The 21500-nt window shown below is 38.1% G+C and overlaps 18 non-coding genes across 18 annotated transcripts; all 18 read left to right on the top strand.

Annotated features, from left to right (window-relative positions):
- Positions 1–4065: 4065 nt before the first annotated feature.
- Positions 4066–4137, top strand: TRNAD-GUC (transfer RNA aspartic acid (anticodon GUC)). The gene has a single exon. It is a non-coding gene; the product is annotated as a tRNA-Asp (tRNA).
- Positions 4138–5192: 1055 nt separating this feature from the next.
- Positions 5193–5264, top strand: TRNAD-GUC (transfer RNA aspartic acid (anticodon GUC)). Its single transcript has one exon. It is a non-coding gene; the product is annotated as a tRNA-Asp (tRNA).
- Positions 5265–7688: 2424 nt separating this feature from the next.
- Positions 7689–7760, top strand: TRNAD-GUC (transfer RNA aspartic acid (anticodon GUC)). Its single transcript has one exon. It is a non-coding gene; the product is annotated as a tRNA-Asp (tRNA).
- Positions 7761–8878: 1118 nt separating this feature from the next.
- On the top strand, positions 8879–8950 carry TRNAD-GUC (transfer RNA aspartic acid (anticodon GUC)). Its single transcript has one exon. It is a non-coding gene; the product is annotated as a tRNA-Asp (tRNA).
- A 1784-nt stretch (positions 8951–10734) lies between these two features.
- Positions 10735–10806, top strand: TRNAD-GUC (transfer RNA aspartic acid (anticodon GUC)). Its single transcript has one exon. It is a non-coding gene; the product is annotated as a tRNA-Asp (tRNA).
- Positions 10807–13326: 2520 nt separating this feature from the next.
- TRNAD-GUC (transfer RNA aspartic acid (anticodon GUC)) lies at positions 13327–13398 on the top strand. Its single transcript has one exon. It is a non-coding gene; the product is annotated as a tRNA-Asp (tRNA).
- A 984-nt stretch (positions 13399–14382) lies between these two features.
- Positions 14383–14454, top strand: TRNAD-GUC (transfer RNA aspartic acid (anticodon GUC)). Its single transcript has one exon. It is a non-coding gene; the product is annotated as a tRNA-Asp (tRNA).
- Positions 14455–14912: 458 nt separating this feature from the next.
- On the top strand, positions 14913–14984 carry TRNAD-GUC (transfer RNA aspartic acid (anticodon GUC)). Its single transcript has one exon. It is a non-coding gene; the product is annotated as a tRNA-Asp (tRNA).
- Positions 14985–15437: 453 nt separating this feature from the next.
- TRNAD-GUC (transfer RNA aspartic acid (anticodon GUC)) lies at positions 15438–15509 on the top strand. Its single transcript has one exon. It is a non-coding gene; the product is annotated as a tRNA-Asp (tRNA).
- Positions 15510–15962: 453 nt separating this feature from the next.
- On the top strand, positions 15963–16034 carry TRNAD-GUC (transfer RNA aspartic acid (anticodon GUC)). The gene has a single exon. It is a non-coding gene; the product is annotated as a tRNA-Asp (tRNA).
- A 454-nt stretch (positions 16035–16488) lies between these two features.
- TRNAD-GUC (transfer RNA aspartic acid (anticodon GUC)) lies at positions 16489–16560 on the top strand. The gene has a single exon. It is a non-coding gene; the product is annotated as a tRNA-Asp (tRNA).
- Positions 16561–17012: 452 nt separating this feature from the next.
- On the top strand, positions 17013–17084 carry TRNAD-GUC (transfer RNA aspartic acid (anticodon GUC)). The gene has a single exon. It is a non-coding gene; the product is annotated as a tRNA-Asp (tRNA).
- Positions 17085–18061: 977 nt separating this feature from the next.
- TRNAD-GUC (transfer RNA aspartic acid (anticodon GUC)) lies at positions 18062–18133 on the top strand. The gene has a single exon. It is a non-coding gene; the product is annotated as a tRNA-Asp (tRNA).
- A 454-nt stretch (positions 18134–18587) lies between these two features.
- TRNAD-GUC (transfer RNA aspartic acid (anticodon GUC)) lies at positions 18588–18659 on the top strand. Its single transcript has one exon. It is a non-coding gene; the product is annotated as a tRNA-Asp (tRNA).
- A 453-nt stretch (positions 18660–19112) lies between these two features.
- TRNAD-GUC (transfer RNA aspartic acid (anticodon GUC)) lies at positions 19113–19184 on the top strand. The gene has a single exon. It is a non-coding gene; the product is annotated as a tRNA-Asp (tRNA).
- Positions 19185–19636: 452 nt separating this feature from the next.
- TRNAD-GUC (transfer RNA aspartic acid (anticodon GUC)) lies at positions 19637–19708 on the top strand. Its single transcript has one exon. It is a non-coding gene; the product is annotated as a tRNA-Asp (tRNA).
- Positions 19709–20161: 453 nt separating this feature from the next.
- TRNAD-GUC (transfer RNA aspartic acid (anticodon GUC)) lies at positions 20162–20233 on the top strand. Its single transcript has one exon. It is a non-coding gene; the product is annotated as a tRNA-Asp (tRNA).
- Positions 20234–20684: 451 nt separating this feature from the next.
- Positions 20685–20756, top strand: TRNAD-GUC (transfer RNA aspartic acid (anticodon GUC)). The gene has a single exon. It is a non-coding gene; the product is annotated as a tRNA-Asp (tRNA).
- Positions 20757–21500: the final 744 nt, after the last annotated feature.

Raw genomic sequence — 21500 nt, 5'->3', positions numbered from 1 at the left:
CTGTAATGTAGTAATTGTCATCGCAACCTGTACATTTCTCAAGTATGTACTATGCATTCTATATCACATAGTTGTTTCACACAATAGTTACGGTGTATAGATAAATACCCATTGCTTCAAAAATGTGGTAAGTCATTCTTAGGGACATTGAAGAAACCGTACTACATTAAACAAATGATTATCGTATACACTTTCCTACGGTTCGGATTTCCAATATAATAGCATACATCAACAACACAACTAATGCAGCTGCTTCTAGTCCACTGCAGTACATAGGCCTCAGACATGTCCTTATTCATGTCTGGGGTTTGAAAAGTTTTCATCAAGACGCTGGCCAACTGCAGATTGGTGATGGTAGAGACTTTCGTCTGATATCTCACACCAAACCAACCTAGTATGGGTGGCCCGGACTAGTACAGCTATGCTGATCACAGCAATACATAAAGAATTTCACCACGTCAAAGTATCCCCACTCAGAAAATAGGTTTCTAGCATTGTCCATCAATGGATTCAGGACTGAAGTTTAAGAGATATGAACTCGACTAACTGATCATCGAGAGAGAGAGAGAGAGAGAGAGAGAGAGAGAGAGAGAGAGAGAGAGAGAGATTTACAGGTGGTCTTTTAGGAGTTGGACGGCGGTGGAGAGGTGGAGAGAGGAGACCTAAGAAAGGGAGTCACTTCAGTCGTGACTAGAAGTGCAGCTCTTTTTCAGAAGTATAATTAGCAAAAGATGATTGGAGGACTGGGTGGGGGGGCCTATTTCCTAAGACCATTTGTTGAGCGTTAAATACCTCAGTTCTGCTTAAAGGCCGTGTTTACCTCGACCCTTTTAGAAAAAATGTATGTACTAACAATGAAAGTAGAAAATCCGAACAACCTGAATTTAAAATAAAAAAAGAAAAAGCTTTAGATAATATTGTTACTGATCTTTGAATATTTCATTTTTCCTTGTTTCCTTTCCTCACTGAAGTATTTTCCATGTTGGAGCCCCCGGGCTTATAGCATTCTGATTCTCTAACTAGGGTTGTAGTTTAGCAAGTAATAATAATAATAATAATAATAATAATAATAATAATAATAATAATAATAATGTTTACTAATGTTTTATGAAAAGGATCTCGTCGTTTCTATGAAATATTTTGATCAAATGCAACACGTGATTTGGAATCCAACATAATTGTATATTGAAAACACCTACTTGCGCCTACTGTATACTGTATACATCACCATATCTCATTCGAAAACACATCATACATCACCATATCTCATTCGAAAACACAGCTCTTCTTTTGATTTCCCAAGACCTTTTCAGATTTCTCAACATTACCAAACCATCTAGACGAGACCGTAAGACAAGAACAAATATGTCTTTAATGACAAGATCAAGATAAACCTCCCTTCGTTTCGTTGTCATTTTCTTACATTAAAGTGAATTTCATACCAAAATGTGACATCATATATAACAATCGTTCTTACCTGCTTTACAAAATTGTAACAGAGATTTAATTGGTACTCACCAATACTTCATTTAAGAACTAGCTGAAGTACAAACCTGAAATGGAAAATGAGTGAGAATCAAGTTGAAGTTTATACAAAAGTTTTGTTTTTTCTAATTCCTAGAGCTTTATATTATCAAATTCTAATTAAAAAAAAATCAATCTCCCTCTCAGAAACCATTGTTACTGCAACACTGAAGCCCTAATCCGTATCTTATGTATTATTCTGCTTTTAGTAATAAATTCACATACATTCGGAAATACGAATTCCAAAGAATAGAACTCCCTTTCGGGATAGAAATATAGTAGAGAATAGACAATGCTGACATTAATTGGACTAACTTTTATCAAATATATTTTTATACACAAGAGTGGTTATACATGAAGCCATTTTTTCCTAGCTGCGGATAGCTCCTGAAAAAAAGGTTACCGGCATTCAAACAATAATGATTATTTCATGGATGACCTGCGTAAGTAGTAAACTTCCATAATATTAGCCCATCTGCACAGAAGGCACATCACTGATTCAATCTCCTTTTTTTACACTGAATCAGTCTCGGTCAAATTTTCATGTTGCAAGATCTTAAGATACTGTATATTTCTTATTCATTACTTCTAATATAGATTATTTACCTTCTCATTTCCTTTCCTCACCGCTGGAGCCCTTGGGCTTATAGACATCCTACTTTTTCAACTAGGGCTGTAGCCTATAGCTAGATGATGATGATGATGATGATGATGATAATAAGAATACTTTTTCACATTACCCATCAAGCAATTTTTTACACATTTTCAAGAACATACACACACATACACACATTATTATTATATCTACACACACACACACACACACACACATATATATATATATATATATATATATATATATATATATATATATATACAGTGTATATACACACACAGACACACACACACACACACACACACATATATATATATATATATATATATATATATATATATATATATATAGATATATGTATATATATATATATATATATATAAATATATACATACATACATATAGTAATAGGTAGGTCCCATAAAACTTAACGAGCCACACTCTAGTGTCCACTTAAAGCCAAAAAAAAATCCCTTATATAAAGGGTAACGACCACACGCATTGCTTCATGAGTTTCGAATCTAAATCAACGAAAGACATTCAAAACCTTTGGAAAATCATCATAAACAAGCCTGCATATTTACGTGATCCTAACATAGCAATGGTTGATATCAGCCAGAATTTTACTCTAAAATAAACAAAAACAAAATAAGTTGTTCTTGGTTTGGGAAGAAAACTCGCAGATAACGATAAGGCCACATAAATTTCAGCCACTGATAGGTTGAAAAGATGTATATCAAACTGAAATCTAATTTTAACAGTATATATATATTTAACATCTGATTATTTTCATCTTTCCTGAGAGAGAGAGAGAGAGAGAGAGAGAGAGAGAGAGAGAGAGAGAGAGAGAGAGAGAGAGAGAGAGAGAGAGAGAGGAGTTTCAAATCTTCAGGCATTTGGCTCCCGAACCTTGAAAAACAACCAAGGTTCGAACCCTAGAGGCGGACCAGTCTTGTCTATTTAATTAAAAAAGAAGAATTAAAACTCAATAACAAAAACAAACCATACCGTCATGCAATAACATAAAAGTAAATGGTAGTACCTAAAAGCACAGTTATCATAAAATACAATAAAAAAGTAAGATATCTTACTGACGCTACAATCCCCTGACGTGGCACTATTCAGGCACACGTAGGAAGACAGAAATAGAATCTCCCTTATCTTGCCAACACAGCGGTACCCCTCAGGCCCTCGGTCCCCTAGGCAGCATATAACGTAAAACGATGCACTCTCTTTCGTATGCATCGTTTAACATGTTTATCTGTCCGACACTTACTTTCGGGAATAATTGAGTATCTTTTCTTTTTCTCCTGGAATAGATTAATTTCCGATTCCCCATATTGAGAATATTATAAACATCTGCTGATTTACTAATGTCCGTGTTTATTTCTCTCTCTCTCTCTCTCTCTCTCTCTCTCTCTCTCTCTCTCTCTCTCTCTCTCTCTCTCTCTCTCTCTCTGTTTTCATAAAATTTCGCGTCTATCTAATCCTTTGAATTAGTTTCGATAGGCATTTATAAACTCAAGTATTCTTACAACGAAGCTTTAATTATGCTACCACAGTCCACTGAATGTGCATGCTTTAATATTCACTAAAATTCGGCTAATTAGTGTACTTTAACGTTTTATATTAATTTAACGCCTTAGAGTAATAATAGGCTCCATCCCGCCTCTTGATGAGATGTTCATCACCAGTAATAAGAACTTGCTTGAGATATGGTCAATAAAGATATATCTTTCTTAAGGGTGAACTTGTAGTAAAACAACGATACCTTGTTTCCATATTGTGGCAAAAACAATTCATCACAGTAAATATCGCGCATGTGCGTCCTATTATACTGTATATTGCGCATCAATAATACTCGCCTGCAACTATAAAACCCAGAGTGTAAAATTAATTAAAAAATATCTAATTATCATCTTAATTCCTCGGTAGTATAGTGGTGAGTATCCCCGCCTGTCACGCGGGAGGCCGGGGTTCGATTCCCCGCCGGGGAGGCAATCACCTTTTTTTGAGATTTGAGAGTCTTAGGCCTTATCAAAGCTTGAATAAAACATAAACACAACAAATTTCTTAATTCACTACATCTGTTGAGCATTGGCAAATTCTTATCACTTAAAAATGCTGTTCAAGGAACAAGTCCCATCGCAGCCATTAGCATGCTGTTGACTTGTAGCTTGGAAGGATGTCGAGAAATTTAACAAGTGAACATTAGGTCAAAGCAAAATAATGAGGGTAACTTTAATTACACTGGCCATCGTGTGATCCTTTACTTCGGGTAATATATGAGAGGATCGAGATGGCCAATACCAACTATAGATACGTTGCATACCATCCCAAGGGTGTGGTAAAAGTACTCTCAAAATACCTACTTTTCTTATATAAAACCTTCAAAGCATAGTATTGAAATTAGCCTTTAAATATTACAAACAATGTATCTATGGTAAATCCTAGGTTAATATAACTCTATCACGAGGGAAGCTGTGGTTCAATTCAGGAAGGCCTTAGTATTTGAATTCAATTTATCTCACAAAAACATACTCTATGAACATGTTCCTATGTTAAGTGAATTGAAAGATAACAAATCATAGTTTTAAAAGCATTCAACAGTTTGACTGTTAATCAACAACTCTATCCAAAGAAGAGAAAACTAAACACTAGGTAAACTGACATATCAAAGATTGTTTTGACTTAAAATATTTAGCAGATGGAAGATGGACTTGACAATATCCTTTAGTAAAAGGAGAAACTTAAAAAAGTAAAGTTTAGTCCAAGAAAAGCATAAACATTGTGGTTCTTTTTCTTTAGTTTGCCACTGGGATGCTAGAGTTTCCAACAATATAAGAAAAGGTCAAGGTGACCAGTGCCAACCCTGAAAAATATACGCACCATACAGAAGCTGGGGTAAATGCACCTTCAAAAAGCCTACATGCAGATTTTTATTCCTTTCCAAATATATTGTCATCCTAAAACCCCATGCTTGACACACACTTCCCCTTTTCTAGCATCATATCTCAAGAGCAGGACCCTCTGAAATAAGCATATTCACCAGTCCTCGGTAGTATAGTGGTGAGTATCCCCGCCTGTCACGCGGGAGGCCGGGGTTCGATTCCCCGCCGGGGAGGCAATCACCTTTTCTGAGATTTGAGAGCCTTAGGCCTTATCAAACCTTGAATAAAAGACAAACACAACAAATTTCTTAATTCACTAAATCTGTTGAGCATTGACGAATTCTTATCACTTAAAAATGCTGTTCAAGGAACAAGTCCCATCGCAGCCATTAGCATGCTCTTGACTTGTAGCTTGGAAGGATGTCGAGAAATTTAACAAGAGAATTTTAGGTCAAAGAGAGAAAAATAATGATGGTAACTTTAATTACACTGGCCATCGTGATCCTTTACTTTGGGTAATATATGAGAGGATCGAGATGGCCAGTATCAACTATAGATACGTTGTATACTTGGAGGAAAAATAACTGGAGATGCCCTGACCCGGATTAAGGGAAGCCATGTTTTTACACTTCAAACTGTCAGTTCGTGATCCTTCAAGTTAATCTCTGTCACTGTATTGGAATTTGTAGTCAGTTCTATTCAGACTTTTGTTTAGAGATGGTAACCCTTATTGTGCTTTCATTAGCGATGGCTCCTTCCTGTGCGGCTCTCGGTTGTACAAAAAAAATCAGTTGCCTGCCTTTAGGCAAAAATCAGTAACAACAGTTGTGAGATTATCACAAGCTGTGTTCAATGTCATCCATAGACGGCTATAAAGGTCAATGATTTTACTGCAGTTCATTATTCCAAGGAGTTTGTAACCGATTCACCAATAAGTTGAGCAATAAGTTTAACCTTATTCATTTTTTTTGATAAAGCATCACAGGAAGGGACCATCGCTAATAAAATAGCACAAGAAAATAGTTATCGGCTATAAACAAAGGTCTGAGTAAAACAGACTAAGTACCAGTACGCTGTCGGAGGATTAACTTGGGATCGAGATTTGACAGTCTGAAGGGGTGAATCTGGCCAAACCTTGGCCTCACGGGTTCAGGAAAGAATTCTGAGTCAGGGCATCTCCAGTAGTATTAATCCTCCTAGGTTGTATACCACCCCAAGGGTGTGATAAAACCACCCTCAAAGTCCCTGCTTTTCTAATATAAAATCTTATAAGCATGGCACTGAAATTAGTCTTCAAACATTACAAATAATGTATATAAGTTAAATCCTATGTAGAATAATGGTTAATTTAACTGCCTATCAGGAGGAAGGCTGTGGTTCAATCCTTTGCCAGGAAGTCCTTGATATTTAATCCCCAATTTATCTCACTGAAACGTACACTCTATGAATACGTTCCCATGTTGAATAAATGGAAAGATAACAAAAATCATAAGGATTTAAGAGCATTTAAAAGTTTGACAGTAAATCAACAACTCTATCCCAAGAAGAGAAGCCCAAACACTAGGTAAACTAACATATGAGATATTGTTTTGACTTAAAATATTTTGCAGCAGATGGAAGATGGACTTGGCAATATCCTTTAGTAGGAGAAGCTTAAAAAGGGAAGTTTAGTCCAAGAAAAGCATAAAAATAGTGGTTCTTTTTCTTTAGTTTGCCATTGGGATGCTAGATTTTACAGCAATATAAGAAAAGGTCAAGCTGGCCAGTGCCAACCCTGAAAAATATACCCACCATACCGAAGCTGGGGGTAAATGCACCTTCAAAAAGTCTACTTGTAGATTTTTATTCCTTTCCAAATATATAGTCTGGATTGTCACCCTATAACCCCATGCTTGACACCCTTCCACTTTTCTAGCATCATATCTCAATAGCAGGACTCTCTGAAATGACCATGTTCACCAGTCCTAGGTACTATAGTGGTGAGTATTCCCGCCTGTCACGCAGGAGGCCGGGGTTCGATTCCCCGCCGGGGAGGAGTTAATCTTTATTCACTACTTAATCTCTAAAAAAAGGTGCCCTCTATTAACATGTTACAATGTTAAATGAACTCAAAGGACTGAAAATTACAGATGATTAAGAGCATTTAACCGTTTGATTGTAGATCTACAAGCTTCTCAAAAGAGGTAAAAAGTACCCTCTTGGTAAACTGATATGTCCAACTAAATATTAAGGGATAAGATTGTTCGGACAAAAAACTATAGAGAAGACGTTCAAAATTTTGGGAAAATGTCCTTTTCCACTTCGTCTGCATGCTTTATCACTGGGAAAATTTCGGCAATTTAATATACTTTAACGTATTACATGATTCTACGCCTTAGAGCAATTATAGACTTTGTCACGCCTCTTGTTGAGATGTTCATCCCCAGTGATAAGAGCTTGATGGAGATATGGTCAATAAAGATATATCTTTCTTAAGGGTGAATTTCTAGTAAAACAATGCTACCTAGTTTCCATATTGTGGCAAAAACAATTCATCACAGTAAGTATCGTGCATGTGCGCCCTATTATACTGTATATTGCCCATCAATAATACTCGCCTGCAACTATAAAACCGAGAGTGTAAAATTAATTAAAAAATATCTAATTATCATCATAATTCCTCGGTAGTATAGTGGTGAGTATCCCCGCCTGTCACGCGGGAGGCCGGGGTTCGATTCCCCGCCGGGGAGGCAATCACCTTTTTTTGAGATTTGAGAGTCTTAGGCCTTATCAAAGCTTGAATAAAAGATAAACACAACAAATTTCTTAATTCACTAAATCTGTTGAGGGCTGACGAATTCTCATCACTTAAAAATGCTGTTCAAGGAACGAGTCCCATCGCAGCCATACTGTTGAGTAATAGCTTGGAAGGATGTCGAGAAATTTAACAAGAGAATTTTAGGTCAAAGAGAGCAACATAATGATGGTAACTTCAATTACACTAGCTATCTTGATCCTTTACTTCGGGTAATATATGAGAGAATCGAGATGGACAGTACCACTAAGATACGTTCCATACCATCCCGAGGGTGTGGTAAAAGCACCCTCATAATCCCTGCTTTTCTAATATAAAATCTTATAAGCATGGCACTGAAATTAACCTTTAAACATTACAAATAATGTATATAAGGTAAATCCTAGGTAGAATAATGGTTAATTTAATTGCCTATCAGGATGGAGGTGGTGGTTCAATTCAGGAAGGCCTTAATATATAAATTCAATTCATCTCACAAAAACAATACACTATGAACATGTTCCCATGTTGAATAAATTGAAAGATAGCAAATCATAGGAATTTAGAAGCAGTTCACTATCCGACTGTAAATCAACAACCCTACCCAAAGAAGACAAAACTAAAACACTAGATAAACTGATATATCAAAGATTGTATTATCTAAAAATATTTAGCAGATATTGAAAGATGGACTTGACAATATCCTTTAGTAACAAGATTTATTTACTAAACATCCCTTCATTAAAACCATCAACCGACCTGAGAAACTTAAAAGTGAAGTTTAGTCCAGGAAGGGCATAAAAATAGTGGTTCGCTTTCTTCAGTTTGCCATTGGGATGCTAGATTTTCCAGCAATATAGGAAAAAGTCAAGGTGACCAGTGCCAACCCTGAACAATATATACACCATACCGAAGCTGGGGTAAATGCACCTTCAAAAGCCTACATGTAGATTTTTATTCATTTCCAAATATATTGTCTGGATTGTCATCCTATAACCCCACGCTTGATACAAACTTCCCCTTTTCTAGCATCATAACTCAATAGCATGACACTAAAATTAGCATTTTCGCCAGTCCTCGGTAGTATAGTGGTGAGTATCCCCGCCTGTCACGCGGGAGGCCGGGGTTCGATTCCCCGCCGGGGAGGCAATCACCTTTTCTGAGATTTGAGAGCCTTAGGCCTTATAAAACCTTGAATAAAAGACAAACACAACAAATTTCTTAATTCACTAAATCTGTTGAGCATTGACGAATTCTTATCACTTAAAAATGCTGTTCAAGGAACAAGTCCCATCGCAGCCATTAGCATGCTCTTGACTTGTAGCTTGGAAGGATGTCTAGAAATTTAACAAGAGAATTTTAGGTCAAAGAGAGAAAAATAATGATGGTAACTTTAATTACACTGGCCATCGTGATCCTTTACTTCGGGTAATATATGAGAGGATCGAGATGGCCAGTATCAACTATAGATACGTTGTATACCATCCCAAGGGTGTGATAAAACCACCCTCAAAGTCCCTGCTTTTCTAATATAAAATCTTATAAGCATGGCACTGAAATTAGTCTTCAAACATTACAAATAATGTATATAAGTTAAATCCTATGTAGAATAATGGTTAATTTAACTGCCTATCAGGAGGAAGGCTGTGGTTCAATCCTTTGCCAGGAAGTCCTTGATATTTAATCCCCAATTTATCTCACTGAAACGTACACTCTATGAATACGTTCCCATGTTGAATAAATGGAAAGATAACAAAAATCATAAGGATTTAAGAGCATTTAAAAGTTTGACAGTAAATCAACAACTCTATCCCAAGAAGAGAAGCCCAAACACTAGGTAAACTAACATGTGAGATATTGTTTTGACTTAAAATATTTTGCAGCAGATGGAAGAAGGACTTGACAATATCCTTTAGTAGGAGAAGCTTAAAAAGGGAAGTTTAGTCCAAGAAAAGCATAAAAATAGTGGTTCTTTTTCTTTAGTTTGCCATTGGGATGCTAGATTTTACAGCAATATAAGAAAAGGTCAAGCTGGCCAGTGCCAACCCTGAAAAATATACCCACCATACAGAAGCTGGAGGTAAATGCACCTTCAAAAAGTCTACTTGTAGATTTTTATTCCTTTCCAAATATATAGTCTGGATTGTCACCCTATAACCCCATGCTTGACACCCTTCCACTTTTCTAGCATCATATCTCAATAGCAGGACTCTCTGAAATGACCATGTTCACCAGTCCTAGGTACTATAGTGGTGAGTATTCCCGCCTGTCACGCAGGAGGCCGGGGTTCGATTCCCCGCCGGGGAGGAGTTAATCTTTATTCACTACTTAATCTCTAAAAAAAGGTGCCCTCTATTAACATGTTACAATGTTAAATGAACTCAGAGGACTGAAAATTACAGATGATTAAGAGCATTTAACCGTTTGATTGTAGATCTACAAGCTTCTCAAAAGAGGTAAAAAGTACCCTCTTGGTAAACTGATATGTCCAACTAAATATTAAGGGATAAGATTGTTCGGACAAAAAACTATAGAGAAGACGTTCAAAATTTTGGGAAAATGTCCTTTTCCACTTCGTCTGCATGCTTTATCACTGGGAAAATTTCGGCAATTTAATATACTTTAACGTATTACATGATTCTACGCCTTAGAGCAATTATAGACTTTGTCACGCCTCTTGTTGAGATGTTCATCCCCAGTGATAAGAGCTTGATGGAGATATGGTCAATAAAGATATATCTTTCTTAAGGGTGAATTTCTAGTAAAACAATGCTACCTAGTTTCCATATTGTGGCAAAAACAATTCATCACAGTAAGTATCGTGCATATGCGCCCTATTATACTGTATATTGCCCATCAATAATACTCGCCTGCAACTATAAAACCGAGAGTGTAAAATTAATTAAAAAATATCCAATTATCATCATAATTCCTCGGTAGTATAGTGGTGAGTATCCCCGCCTGTCACGCGGGAGGCCGGGGTTCGATTCCCCGCCGGGGAGGCAATCACCTTTTTTTGAGATTTGAGAGTCTTAGGCCTTATCAAAGCTTGAATAAAAGATAAACACAACAAATTTCTTAATTCACTAAATCTGTTGAGGGCTGACGAATTCTCATCACTTAAAAATGCTGTTCAAGGAACGAGTCCCATCGCAGCCATACTGTTGAGTAATAGCTTGGAAGGATGTCTAGAAATTTAACAAGAGAATTTTAGGTCAAAGAGAGCAACATAATGATGGTAACTTCAATTACACTAGCTATCTTGATCCTTTACTTCGGGTAATATATGAGAGAATCGAGATGGACAGTACCACTAAGATACGTTCCATACCATCCCGAGGGTGTGGTAAAAGCACCCTCATAATCCCTGCTTTTCTAATATAAAATCTTATAAGCATGGCACTGAAATTAACCTTTAAACATTACAAATAATGTATATAAGGTAAATCCTAGGTAGAATAATGGTTAATTTAATTGCCTATCAGGATGGAGGTGGTGGTTCAATTCAGGAAGGCCTTAATATATAAATTCAATTCATCTCACAAAAACAATACACTATGAACATGTTCCCATGTTGAATAAATTGAAAGATAGCAAATCATAGGAATTTAGAAGCAGTTCACTATCCGACTGTAAATCAACAACCCTACCCAAAGAAGACAAAACTAAAACACTAGATAAACTGATATATCAAAGATTGTATTATCTAAAAATATTTAGCAGATATTGAAAGATGGACTTGACAATATCCTTTAGTAACAAGATTTATTTACTAAACATCCCTTCATTAAAACCATCAACCGACCTGAGAAACTTAAAAGTGAAGTTTAGTCCAGGAAGGGCATAAAAATAGTGGTTCGCTTTCTTCAGTTTGCCATTGGGATGCTAGATTTTCCAGCAATATAGGAAAAAGTCAAGGTGACCAGTGCCAACCCTGAACAATATATACACCATACCGAAGCTGGGGTAAATGCACCTTCAAAAGCCTACATGTAGATTTTTATTCATTTCCAAATATATTGTCTGGATTGTCATCCTATAACCCCACGCTTGATACAAACTTCCCCTTTTCTAGCATCATAACTCAATAGCATGACACTAAAATTAGCATTTTCGCCAGTCCTCGGTAGTATAGTGGTGAGTATCCCCGCCTGTCACGCGGGAGGCCGGGGTTAGATTCCCCGCCGGGGAGGAGTTAATATTTATTCACCAGATAATCACTAAGAAAAAGGTGCACTCTATTTGCATGTTACAATGTTAAATGAACTCAAATGACTGCAAATTATAGAAAATTAAGAGCATATAGCAGTTTGATTGTATATCTACAAACTTCTCAAAAGAGGTAAAAATATACCCTCTAGGTTTGGACTTAATACTATAGAGCAGACATTGAAATGTTTTGGAAAATATAATTTTAAGAAGTATCAACTAAATCCCTGCTGGATCATACAGTATATCCAGCACTGCAACGATCAAAATCTAATCAAAAGTTCAGCTATGTACGCAGTTACAACAAGCTCATGTCCTCAATGGTACTTTCCCCTAGAAATAAATCCTTAAACTTTAACGAAGACCATATACTGTTTCTATATGTTCTTTGACCATGGAAAAACAAACAGTAAAAATATTTTTTCTATACAGAAAATGGAAAGTAATGAGGATATAATACTTATTAATAGAGTAGCTAGTATAGATACAAATCTTACAGACAAACTTTTATTCTTCGTGATAAAAATAACCTGAAAATATTCACACAGACACCTATACACTAATCGTGTACTTCTAAACTCTGTATTAGAACTAATTTAGTTGAAAATTGAAAGCAATTCGGCTTTAATTATTGTATATGGCCAATGAATGTTAAATTGATATACACTATCCACGGAACAATGGGACAGGCTTTCATTAAACCTTTCCATAGACCAGTTCAATTGAATATACTTTAACCATCTTATCAAATGATATTCGAGTCACTTGGACAATAATCAAAATACTACTAGACTATTCCACTGACCTAATACACATATTAAGAATTATGTGACAATTCCAGGGGATTTTCACTGATATGAGGTCCCATATCAAATCTTTAGTGACATATTTCCCACAGTATTCCTACCAACAGCATTACAGTATCTTCTTAAATGCTTTATGTTCTTGTGAATTGCTATTACTCAGGAATGGGAGCTTTATATAACAAAAGTCTACTTCCAACCTTCATCTTACACGTATGCTGAGAACCTTAAAAAGTGAACTTTAGTCCAAGGAAAACGTAATGATGATGCTTGTTCTCTAGTTTACGATTGCCATGCTAGATTTTCCAGAAATATGGGAGCGGGTCAAGGTGGCCAGACCAACCCTGGAAAATATACATACCATACTGAAAACTCTACTTGTAGATTTTTCATTCATTCCAAAATATTTCTCCTGGATATTCATTCTTTAACTCTCTAGTTGACACCCATTTCCTTTTTCTGGCTTGACATCTCAATAGCAGGACTCTCTGAAATGAGCATGTTCACCAGTCCTCGGTAGTATAGTGGTGAGTATCCCCGCCTGTCACGCGGGAGGCCGGGGTTCGATTCCCCGCCGGGGAGGCAATTACCTTTTTGAGATAGAAATTATCAGAAGGCTTGATTGAAGCATAGATATGCACAGAAACCTAACCTGGAGATGATGTTCTTGTGAATTGCTATTACTCAGGAATGGGAGCTTTAAATAACAAAAGTCTACTTCCAACCTTCATCTTACACGTATGCTGAGAACCTTAAAAAGTGAACTTTAGTCTAAGGAAAACGTAATGATGATGCTTGTTCTCTAGTTTACGATTGCCATGCTAGATTTTCCAGAAATATGGGAGCGGGTCAAGGTGGCCAGACCAACCCTGGAAAATATACATACCATACTGAAAAGTCTACTTGTAGATTTTTAATTCATTCCAAAAAATTTCTCCTGGATATTCATTCTTTAACTCTCTAGTTGACACCCATTTCCTTTTTCTGGCTTGACATCTCAATAGCAGGACTCTCTGAAATGAGCATGTTCACCAGTCCTCGGTAGTATAGTGGCGAGTATCCCCGCCTGTCACGCGGGAGGCCGGGGTTCGATTCCCCGCCGGGGAGGCAATTACCTTTTTGAGATAAAAATTATCAGAACGCTTGATTGAAGCATAGTTATGCACAGATACCTAACCTGGAGATGATGTTCTTGTGAATTGCTATTACTCAGGAATGGGAGCTTTAAATAACAAAAGTCTACTTCCAACCTTCATCTTACACGTATGCTGAGAACCTTAAAAAGTGAACTTTAGTCCAAGGAAATCGTAATGATGATGCTTGTTCTCTAATTTATAATGCCCATGCTAGATTTTCCAGAAATATGGGAGCGGGTCAAAGTGGCCAGACCAACCCTGGAAAATATACAGTACATAAAATACTGAAAATTCTACTTGTAGATTTTTCATTCATTCCAAAAAATTTCTCCTGGATATTCATTCTTTTTACTCTCTAGTTGACACCCATTTCCTTTTTCTGGCTTGACATCCCAATAGCAGGACTCTCTGAAATGAGCATGTTCACCAGTCCTCGGTAGTATAGTGGTGAGTATCCCCGCCTGTCACGCGGGAGGCCGGGGTTCGATTCCCCGCCGGGGAGGCAATTACCTTTTTGAGATAGAAATTATCAGAAGGGTTGATTGAAGCATAGATATGCACAGAAACCTAACCTGGAGATGATGTTCTTGTGAATTGCTATTACTCAGGAATGGGAGCTTTAAATAACAAAAGTCTACTTCCAACCTTCATCTTACACGTATGCTGAGAACCTTAAAAAGTGAACTTTAGTCCAAGGAAAATGTAATGATGATGCTTGTTCTCTAGTTTATAATTCCCATGCTAGATTTTCCAGAAATATGGGAGCGGGTCAAAGTGGCCAGACCAACCCTGGAAAATATACAGTACATACCATACTGAAAATTCTACTTGTAGATTTTCATTCATTCCAAAAAATTTCTCCTGGATATTCATTCTTTTTACTCTCTAGTTGACACCCATTTCCTTTTTCTGGCTTGACATTTCAATAGCAGGACTCTCTGAAATGAGCATGTTCACCAGTCCTCGGTAGTATAGTGGTGAGTATCCCCGCCTGTCACGCGGGAGGCCGGGGTTCGATTCCCCGCCGGGGAGGCAATTACCTTTTTGATATAACAATTATCAGAAGGTTTGATTGAAGCATAGATATGCACAGAAACCTAACCTGGAGATGATGTTCTTGTGAATTGCTATTACTCAGGAATGGGAGCTTTAAATAACAAAAGTCTACTTCCAACCTTCATCTTACACGTATGCTGAGAACCTTAAAAAGTGAACTTTAGTCCAAGGAAAACGTAATGATGATGCTTGTTCTCAAGTTTACGATTGCCATGCTAGATTTTCTAGAAATATGGGAGCGGGTCAAGGTGGCCACACCAACCTTGGAAAATATACAGTACATACTGAAAAGTCTACTTGTAGATTTTTCATTCATTCCAAAAAATTTCTCCTGGATATTCATTCTTTAACTCTCTAGTTGACACCCATTTCCTTTTTCTGGCTTGACATCTCAATAGCAGGACTCTCTGAAATGAGCATGTTCACCAGTCCTCGGTAGTATAGTGGTGAGTATCCCCGCCTGTCACGCGGGAGGCCGGGGTTCGATTCCCCGCCGGGGAGGCAATTACCTTTTTGAGATAGAAATTATCAGAAGGCTTGATTGAAGCATAAATATGCACAGAAACCTAACCTGGAGATTATGTTCTTGTGAATTGCTACTACTCAGGAATGGGAGCTTTAAATAACAAAAGTCTACTTCCAACCTTCATCTTACACGTATGCTGAGAACCTTAAAAGGTGAACTTTAGTCCAAGGAAAACGTAATGATGATGCTTGTTCTCTAGTTTACGATTGCCATGCTAGATTTTCCAAAAATATGGGAGCGGGTCAAGGTGGCCAGACCAACCCTGGAAAATATACATACCATACTGAAAACTTTACTTGTAGATTTTTCATTCATTCCAAAAAATTTCTCCTGGATATTCATCCTTTAACACTCTAGTTGACACCCATTTCCTTTTTCTGGCTTGACATCTCAATAGCAGGACTCTCTGAAATGAGCATGTTCACCAGTCCTCGGTAGTATAGTGGTGAGTATCCCCGCCTGTCACGCGGGAGGCCGGGGTTCGATTCCCCGCCGGGGAGGCAATTACCTTTTTGATATAGAAATTATCAGAAGGCTTGATTTAAGCATAGATATGCACAGAAACCTAACCTGGAGATTATGTTCTTGTGAATTGCTACTACTCAGGAATGGGAGCTTTAAATAACAAAAGTCTACTTCCAACCTTCATCTTACACGTATGCTGAGAACCTTAAAAAGTGAACTTTAGTCCAAGGAAAATGTAATGATGATGCTTGTTCTCTAGTTTATAATTGCCATGCTATATTTTCCAGAAATATGGGAGCGGGTCAAAGTGGCCAGACCAACCCTGGAAAATATACATACCATACTGAAAATTCTACTTGTAGATTTTTCATTCATTCCAAAAAATTTCTCCTGGATATTCATTCTTTTTACTCTCTAGTTGACACCCATTTCCTTTTTCTGGCTTGACATCTCAATAGCAGGACTCTCTGAAATGAGCATGTTCACCAGTCCTCGGTAGTATAGTGGTGAGTATCCCCGCCTGTCACGCGGGAGGCCGGGGTTCGATTCCCCGCCGGGGAGGCAATTACCTTTTTGATATAAAATTATCAGAAGGTTTGATTGAAGCATAGATATGCACAGAAACCTAACCTGGAGATGATGTTCTTGTGAATTGCTATTACTCAGGAATGGGAGCTTTAAATAACAAAAGTCTACTTCCAACCTTCATCTTACACGTATGCTGAGAACCTTAAAAAGTGAACTTTAGTCCAAGGAAAACGTAATGATGATGCTTGTTCTCTAGTTTACGATTGCCATGCTAGATTTTCCAGAAATATGGGAGCGGGTCAAGGTGGCCAGACCAACCCTGGAAAATATACATACCATACTGAAAACTCTACTTGTAGATTTTTCCTTCATTCCAAAAAATTTCTCCTGGATATTCATTCTTTAACTCTCTAGTTGACACCCATTTCCTTTTTCTGGCTTGACATCTCAATAGCAGGACTCTCTGAAATGAGCATGTTCACCAGTCCTCGGTAGTATAGTGGTGAGTATCCCCGCCTGTCACGCGGGAGGCCGGGGTTCGATTCCCCGCCGGGGAGGCAATTACTTTTTGAGATAGAAATTATCAGAAGGCTTGATTGAAGCATAGATATGCACAGAAACCTAACCTGGAGATGATGTTCTTGTGAATTGCTAACTACTCAGGAATGGGAGCTTTAAATAACATAAGTCTACTTCCAACCTTCATCTTACACGTATGCTGAGAACCTTAAAAAGTGAACTTTAGTCCAAGGAAAACGTAATGATGATGCTTGTTCTCTAGTTTACGATTGCCATGCTAGATTTTCCAGAAATATGGGAGCGGGTCAAGGTGGCCAGACCAACCCTGGAAAATATACATACCATACTGAAAAGTCTACTTGTAGATTTTTCATTCATTCCAAAAAATTTCTCCTGGATATTCATTCTTTTTACTCTCTAGTTGACACCCATTTCCTTTTTCTGGCTTGACATCTCAATAGCAGGACTCTCTGAAATGAGCATGTTCACCAGTCCTCGGTAGTATAGTGGTGAGTATCCCCGCCTGTCACGCGGGAGGCCGGGGTTCGATTCCCTGCCGGGGAGGCAATTACCTTTTTGATATAGAAATTATCAGAAGGCTTGATTGAAGCATAGATATGCACAGAAACCTAACCTGGAGATGATGTTCTTGTGAATTGCTATTACTCAGGAATGGGAGCTTTAAATAACAAAAGTCTACTTCCAACCTTCATCTTACACGTATGCTGAGAACCTTGAAAAGTGAACTTTAGTCCAAGGAAAACGTAATGATGATGCTTGTTCTCTAGTTTACGATTGCCATGCTAGATTTTCCAGAAATATGGGAGCGGGTCAAGGTGGCCAGACCAACCTGGAAAATATACATACCATACTGAAAACTCTACTTGTAGATTTTTCATTCATTCCAAAAATTTCTCCTGGATATTCATTCTTTAACTCTCTAGTTGACACCCATTTCCTTTTTCTGGCTTGACATCTCAATAGCAGGACTCTCTGAAATGAGCATGTTCACCAGTCCTCGGTAGTATAGTGGTGAGTATCCCCGCCTGTCACGCGGGAGGCCGGGGTTCGATTCCCCGCCGGGGAGGCAATTACCTTTTTGAGATAGAAATTATCAGAAGGCTTGATTGAAGCATAGATATGCACAGAAACCTAACCTGGAGATGATGTTCTTGTGAATTGCTATTACTCAGGAATGGGAGCTTTAAATAACAAAAGTCTACTTCCAACCTTCATCTTACACGTATGCTGAGAACCTTAAAAAGTGAACTTTAGTCCAAGGAAAACGTAATGATGATGCTTGTTCTCTAGTTTACGATTGCCATGCTAGATTTTCCAGAAATATGGGAGCGGGTCAAGGTGGCCACACCAACCCTGGAAAATATACATACCATACTGAAAAGTCTACTTGTAGATTTTTCATTCATTCCAAAAAATTTCTCCTGGATATTCATTCTTTTTACTCTCTAGTTGACACCCATTTCCTTTTTCTGGCTTGACATCTCAATAGCAGGACTCTCTGAAATGAGCATGTTCACCAGTCCTCGGTAGTATAGTGGTGAGTATCCCCGCCTGTCACGCGGGAGGCCGGGGTTCGATTCCCCGCCGGGGAGGCAATTACCTTTTTGATATAGAAATTATCAGAAGGCTTGATTGAAGCATAGATATGCACAGAAACCTAACCTGGAGATTATGTTCTTGTGAATTGCTATTACTCAGGAATGGGAGCTTTAAATAACATAAGTCTACTTCCAACCTTCATCTTACACGTATGCTGAGAACCTTAAAAAGTGAACTTTAGTCCAAGGAAAACGTAATGATGATGCTTGTTCTCTAGTTTACGATTGCCATGCTAGATTTTCCAGAAATATGGGAGCGGGTCAAGGTGGCCAGACCAACCCTGGAAAATATACATACCATACTGAAAAGTCTACTTGTAGATTTTTCCTTCATTCCAAAAAATTTCTCCTGGATATTCATTCTTTAACTCTCTAGTTGACACCCATTTCCTTTTTCTGGCTTGACATCTCAATAGCAGGACTCTCTGAAATGAGCATGTTCACCAGTCCTCGGTAGTATAGTGGTGAGTATCCCCGCCTGTCACGCGGGAGGCCGGGGTTCGATTCCCCGCCGGGGAGGCAATTACCTTTTTGATATAGAAATTATCAGAAGGCTTGATTGAAGCATAGATATGCACAGAAACCTAACCTGGAGATGATGTTCTTGTGAATTGCTATTACTCAGGAATGGGAGCTTTAAATAACAAAAGTCTACTTCCAACCTTCATCTTACACGTATGCTGAGAACCTTAAAAAGTGAACTTTAGTCCAAGGAAAACGTAATGATGATGCTTGTTCTCTAGTTTACGATTGCCATGCTAGATTTTCCAGAAATATGGGAGCTGGTCAAGGTGGCCACACCAACCCTGGAAAATATACATACCATACTGAAAAGTCTACTTGTAGATTTTTCATTCATTCCAAAAAATTTCTCCTGGATATTCATTCTTTACTCTCTAGTTGACACCCATTTCCTTTTTCTGGCTTGACATCTCAATAGCAGGACTCTCTGAAATGAGCATGTTCACCAGTCCTCGGTAGTATAGTGGTGAGTATCCCCGCCTGTCACGCGGGAGGCCGGGGTTCGATTCCCCGCCGGGGAGGCAATTACCTTTTTGATATAGAAATTATCAGAAGGCTTGATTGAAGCATAGATATGCACAGAAACCTAACCTGGAGATTATGTTCTTGTGAATTGCTATTACTCAGGAATGGGAGCTTTAAATAACAAAAGTCTACTTCCAACCTTCATCTTACACGTATGCTGAGAACCTTAAAAAGTGAACTTTAGTCCAAGGAAAACGTAATGATGATGCTTGTTCTCTAGTTTACGATTGCCATGCTAGATTTTCCAGAAATATGGGAGCGGGTCAAGGTGGCCAGACCAACCCTGGAAAATATACATACCATACTGAAAACTTTACTTGTAGATTTTTCATTCATTCCAAAAAATTTCTCCTGGATATTCATTCTTTAATTCTCTAGTTGACACCCATTTCCTTTTTCTGGCTTGACATCTCAATAGCAGGACTCTCTGAAATGAGCATGTTCACCAGTCCTCGGTAGTATAGTGGTGAGTATCCCCGCCTGTCACGCGGGAGGCCGGGGTTCGATTCCCCGCCGGGGAGGCAATTACCTTTTTGATAGAAATTATCAGAAGGCTTGATTGAAGCATAGATATGCACAGAAACCTAACCTGGAGATTATGTTCTTGTGAATTGCTATTACTCAGGAATGGGAGCTTTAAATAACAAAAGTCTACTTCCAACCTTCATCTTACACGTATGCTGAGAACCTTAAAAAGTGAACTTTAGTCCAAGGAAAACGTAATGATGATGCTTGTTCTCTAGTTTACGATTGCCATGCTAGATTTTCCAGAAATATGGGAGCGGGTCAAGGTGGCCAGACCAACCCTGGAAAATATACATACCATACTGAAAAGTCTACTTGTAGATTTTTCATTCATTCCAAAAAATTTCTCCTGGATATTCATCCTTTAACTCTCTAGTTGACACCCATTTCCTTTTTCTGGCTTGACATCTCAATAGCAGGACTCTCTGAAATGAGCATGTTCACCAGTCCTCGGTAGTATAGTGGTGAGTATCCCCGCCTGTCACGCGGGAGGCCGGGGTTCGATTCCCCGCCGGGGAGGCAATTACCTTTTTGATATAGAAATTATCAGAAGGCTTGATTGAAGCATAGATATGCACAGAAACCTAACCTGGAGATGATGTTCTTGTGAATTGCTATTACTCAGGAATGGGAGCTTTAAATAACAAAAGTCTACTTCCAACCTTCATCTTACACGTATGCTGAGAACCTTAAAAGGTGAACTTTAGTCCAAGGAAAACGTAATGATGATGCTTGTTCTCTAGTTTACGATTGCCATGCTAGATTTTCCAGAAATATGGGAGCGGGTCAAGGTGGCCAGACCAACCCTGGAAAATATACATACCATACTGAAAATTCTACTTGTAGATTTTTCATTCATTCCAAAAAATTTCTCCTGGATATTCATTCTTTAACTCTCTAGTTGACACTCATTTCTTTTTTCTGGCTTGACATCTCAATAGCAGGACTCTCTGAAATGAGCATGTTCACCAGTCCTCGGTAGTATAGTAGTGAGTATCCCCGCCTGTCACGCGGGAGGCCGGGGTTCGATTCCCCGCCGGGGAGGCAATTACCTTTTTGATATAGAAATTATCAGAAGGCTTGATTGAAGCATAGATATGCACAGAAACCTAACCTGGAGATGATGTTCTTGTGAATTGCTATTACTCAGGAATGGGAGCTTTAAATAACAAAAGTCTACTTCCAACCTTCATCTTACACGTATGCTGAGAACCTTAAAAGGTGAACTTTAGTCCAAGGAAAATGTAATGATGATGCTTGTTC

The sequence above is a fragment of the Palaemon carinicauda genome, chromosome 13 (assembly GCF_036898095.1).
Source record: "Palaemon carinicauda isolate YSFRI2023 chromosome 13, ASM3689809v2, whole genome shotgun sequence".
In the NCBI taxonomy this organism is placed as follows: Eukaryota; Metazoa; Arthropoda; class Malacostraca; order Decapoda; family Palaemonidae; genus Palaemon; species Palaemon carinicauda.
The sequence above is the reverse complement of the archived record's forward strand: the minus strand, read 5'-3'. Positions and strand labels throughout refer to the sequence as shown.